Genomic DNA, 4887 nt, shown 5'->3' with positions numbered 1-4887 from the left:
AGCACAGATAGCCCATTGTGTAGCTTTGCGCTTAACTACAAACAAACAAACAATCGCTCCGGCTAAATATAACGAAGTCCATAAAACTGATATGATGCTTTGTCAGACGATTTTTTAAAAGAATTACTCGCCTTATATGAATTCCAATCATATATTTAAACATTTTTTTTTCTATTATATAAACTAGGCAATAAATGAGTAGCAACACTTACCATTTCCTGTTTTTTTTTTTAAAAATCTGAACTGATATATCAACTTCTATGATATTTGGTATTTCATTTCTATTTATTTTAAAATACAATTCTGACTCTCACTAGACTTAACACTATGTAGAAAGTTCCTTCAAACGACGCTAGTTCTGACTCACACATGACAATGAGGTGTAATAAAGCCACGTTTCAGTTATAATTGACACAAGAGAGTGCAAAGACCGGCTCTATACAGAAGTCTTTTTGCAAAGCAATAATTCCTAACGACAGCAAATCAGATCAAAAAAGTTTTATAGACTGATTATTTTCAGTCCAAAACTTTGCACGTATACATACATTTTAATTTTCTTTACGTTTAAATCTACAGGAAGCTTATCATTTAATCTTGTATTTGTATGTTATACATTCGTGTATAGCTACAGTTTATTGTTTTACAAAATCTGAGACTTGTCAAACGTTAAAAAACATGATAATTGTTTTTTCTTCTAATATAATCAAACGTCATTCATACGTAACTTAAATGTTTGTTTGTTTTGAATTTCGCGCAAAGCTACACGAGGGCTATCTGCGCTAGCCGTCCCTAATTTAACAGTGTAAGACTAGAGGGAAGGCAGCTAGTCGTCATCACCCACCGCCAACTCTTGGGCTACTCTTTTACCGACGAATAGTGGGATTGACCGTCACATTATAACGCCCCCACGGCTGAAAGGGCGAGCATGTTTGATGCGACGGGGATTCGAACCCGCGACCCTCAGATTGCGAGTCGACCGCCCTAACCACCTGGCCATGCCGGGCCCTTAAATGTTTGTAAGATTCCAGCAGAATGTACATTTGAGTTGTTCAGAAAGACATTTTACATTGTCCATAATTTACACTTGTATATTATATTAATTAAATACTGTAGCTCTTTTGTGTAAAGTTATGTGAAAACAATGTTAACTCTTGAAATTATTACGAGTCACTTACATTATAATACAAAGTACAGAAATCAAAGGTTAAAGTCCTTATACTTCAATCATGTGTATTAAAGTAACATTGCTAGCACAGTTATGTTGTGCAACCATTATTAGTTACGTTAATTTTTGTTTAATGTGTAAAATTACATAACTTTAACTCAGTTTATAAACAATAAGTATCGATTTGGTGCACAAAATACAGCGTTTATCAATATCAACCACTTTTAATTAGGAACAGATTTTATGTTCACTACATGTTAAGAACTAAGTTCAATTTAACTATTGACGAATGGATTTTGTGGGCCACTGAATTTTGACTTTAACGCTCAGAAAAATGAGTTCATTACTCTTTCGCTTCATAAAATGTTCCGAATTTCCATTTCAAAATACATTTATCAGATTTCCCTTAAATAACAATAAAATAAAGTTTTTCCAAATTAAACATCAATGAAATTAATATAAGATTTACGGAACTTAGTCGTGTTCGTTGAACTAACAGAAATACGACGATGTCATGACATGATGCATCATCTTTCACTGTAATCATGTTTCAAAACAACAACAAAGATTGTGAACTCAAACTAATCATCAAATGTTCGAATTACATTTATTAGTCCGCTATAAACAATAAATTTTTCCATATTTATAACCCTAACATGAACGATAGTTTGCTTAAGACCGTATTTAAACTTATCTTTCAAAGTCTTAACGTATGACTTTTAATGTGCATCCTATCCACTTCTATTATTAATTGACCGTGGAAAACGAAATAAATAAAACATCTCCTTTTTTTTTTGATGTTTCGAGCTAGGCACGACCTTGTGTTTAGAGTGTACCAACTGTTAATCCGAGATATCAGGTTCGCATCCTGTTGCCGTAAAAATGCGCTCCGCATTGTAAGATCATGAGTGTGATATAAGAGTGACGGTCAAATTCTACTATTCGGTCAGACGAGTAGCCCAAGAGTTAGCGATTGGTGCTGTTGACTAGCTGCATTTCCCCTAGCCTATCAGTTCAAAATTATGGATGGCTATATGCAGATAATCCTTGTGTAGTTTTGCAAGAATTTCTAAACAAAACAAATTTTGAATGTTTCAATTTTATGGGAAACGATGGACATCTTCACACTAATATTTGTATCAAAAAACCAACTAAGGCTAGCCACTATTTTGATTTCTCTTTACATCATCCCTCTAATCATTATATAGCAACAACTTTACTACATAGTTACCCATGGTCGTCGTCACCTTAATTCTTCTGTGATTGAGGTTTCACAGGTTTCTGACTGATCTGGATAACGTTATTACCCCGCTGTTTTTGTTTTGTTTTTTATTATAGTTTTTTTTTCAATTATTATGCAATTTTTAGTTACTGTTACTGATCAGTTTAAATAATAATAATTTGGGTGTTTATAAAATTGCTTCGCAAATTAACGTAAAAAAAATCAACTTTCATTACAAACCTATCTTTCAAATAGTAATCTTTCATTCAATATTTCATCTTTTATCAAAAACCGTTTTCATAAGCTCCCGACATTATTTTAATCCAGCCTTTTATGTATAAGGTGTTAAAGAAAGATATACCTTTTTCAGAAACAAATTCAAAATTAGAAGTTTTCATCAACATCAGAATTTTATCTTCATTTAACAGAGAGTAATTAAAATATAGAATTAAATGGCCCTATTTTTGAATTTACTATATTTCACTAACAACATTTTCCATTCTCCGGATGTTTTGTAAATATTTGCACCATTTCTTAAAATCAGTAAAAAAAAATAAAAACAATAAGCGAAATATTTGACGCATAAAACTATTCCAGAAATGCTTATTTCTTAATAATGTAAGCACATCTGAATCTATTTTTGAAGATTACCAGTAACGCAACAAAAGATATTACAAAGGTGTAGATAAAAACATAAGTAGTAAGGTTCGCACTTTGAACACATGCGCTGACTGGCTGCCTCAGTGGAGAGGGAGGTAATGTCATCAAAGATGAAGACGGCATAGTTCCAAAAGGTGCCACCAGGGGAGAGTCGTTATGTACGCGTTGCTAGGCCACCACGACGTCATAGTTCAACAAAGTGTCACAACTAACTTATGGAGGGCTGAAATTATAGTTCGATACCAGACAGGCGGCCATAACGGATGATTACGTAATAGTACCACAAAGAAGAGAACGTGTTTCTAGGCCGCAATGATAGACGGCCATGACTCCTACAATACATGTCTCATCAATAGGTCCTCCATCACCGTAGACTTGTATGTTCGGACTTAAGTTAAAAAGTCGTCGTATGTTCAGATTAAATGCAAGTTTTTGTAGATCTGTACGTGGGAAACTCCGATTATCTCGGTATTTGTGTGCTACTTTTACTTAGCCTGATACCTCGAGGATGTTGTCAACAGCAGAAATAACGCTGTAGTAGTAACACATACACCAATTTACCGTCAAAATATATAAATGATCACAAAACTATTGTAAAAGTGTCTCCTTTCTCTACTAGTCATCTTTTATTATTTAATATAAAACTATAACTTAAGGAGAACCGCGTGATAATGTGATATAACTTATTCCTATTACTACAGTGAACTTTACTAAATATCGTAAATCTTATAACAACAGAAGTATATCAAGGATTATACAGTAACTTATATGAAAGCTAATTTATTCTTGGTAATCTATACATACTGTGTAATTTGTAAATATCAAAGGTTATTATACTGTAAGAATATATCCCTCAGATAAAAATTGTAAGATGGGCGATACTGATATTTCTTTACGTGCCTAAATGATTACACCTTCAAGAAGTTATGGTATGTATATAACTTTGTGTGTTATATTTAAACGACAAATATATGAGTTCTAGATATAAAAAAAAAACAGAACGTATTAAACTAGAAGTAGTAAGAATATATAAACTTATTTTAATACAAAATCATTGTCAGAGGTAATGTATAGTGGTAATACAGTTTGTTTTAGTTCTAATGATAAACAGTAAACCTATGTATGTGTGATACTTTAAAAGTCTACTTACATACATGTATATTGAAGACAACCCATCAGTTTTAAGCTGTAGGGGAGTGGTATGTGAAGGTCAGCACGACGGGAGATAGACAATTTAGTTTTTAAATGTATGAAATGTTTTTATATAGTTTCTAAAATAAAGAAACTTTGATTACTTGCCCCTTATGTTTCATTTATGGTAACTAATAATCTATTTGAACAAGTATATACGGCAGGTATTATTACGTTGAAGTGTGTGTCAGTTATTTATAAACTAAGAAGTTTTCTTAAATAGTGTATTAGTATATCTTGAAGTTTTGTTCACAAATGTTTCAGTATGTTTGTTAAATATGTGATTTTACATAAACTATTATGTGTCAATGACTACGTGACGACCACCTAAGAATACAGCAGTGTCAAAGTTTGACTGAAATGTTACTGAACTCAAACAGAGCTTTGGATTTTATGCCTATTAGTGGTTTTCAATGACATAGAATGATAACTGCAAAGTTCTATTAGTTATATTTGTATGATATCAACTTAAAGTGAATAATCTATAGAAAATTATGTTTTTCTGTTTTAAGTATTTCTATATTAGTAAACTATTTTTTTTTTTATTCCTGTAAACTCCCAGTGGAGCATAGGGCCGCAACAACACCTCGCCAACGGAAGGTGTTGTTGCAGTTAGTTGTAGCAGGTTGGTTTTTACGGAGTGGAGTTG

At 32.5% G+C, this 4887-nt stretch overlaps 1 protein-coding gene across 1 annotated transcript in view; it reads right to left on the bottom strand.

Moving 5' to 3' along the window:
- Positions 1 to 4887, bottom strand: part of LOC111087477 — a 46765-nt gene that overhangs the window by 25677 nt on the left and 16201 nt on the right. The gene's annotated exons all lie outside the window — the stretch shown is intronic.

Source organism: Limulus polyphemus, unplaced genomic scaffold, assembly GCF_000517525.1.
Source record: "Limulus polyphemus unplaced genomic scaffold, Limulus_polyphemus-2.1.2 Scaffold2204, whole genome shotgun sequence".
NCBI lineage: Eukaryota > Metazoa > Arthropoda > Merostomata > Xiphosura > Limulidae > Limulus > Limulus polyphemus.
Note: the sequence above shows the minus strand (reverse complement) of the source record. Positions and strands in the feature narration are given on the sequence as shown.